The sequence below is a fragment of the Anopheles funestus genome, assembly GCF_943734845.2.
Source record: "Anopheles funestus chromosome X unlocalized genomic scaffold, idAnoFuneDA-416_04 X_unloc_191, whole genome shotgun sequence".
NCBI classification, from domain to species: domain Eukaryota; kingdom Metazoa; phylum Arthropoda; class Insecta; order Diptera; family Culicidae; genus Anopheles; species Anopheles funestus.
In genome coordinates, this window is record NW_026045140.1 from 10,001 (window position 1) to 10,264 (window position 264).

The window sequence follows — 264 nt, forward strand, 5'->3', positions numbered from 1 at the left end:
ATGTATTGTGTTCGTTGACTTTTGGTTCATTCCAAAAGTCTTCGGACTTAGATTATTTTACAAGTGTCGGCGCTCTCGGACCGAAAATAAGAAGACAACTAAGAAGAAAAAGAGAAAGAAGCTAATAGTGGAAAGTATTCTTCTTCAAAGAAGGAACAAAAATTTTACAAGTGTTGAAAAATTTCCTAAGTCCAAAAAATTTTCTAAGTCCAGAAAATTTTCTAAGTCCCACAAAATGGAACATGATGAAGAAGATACAGAAGT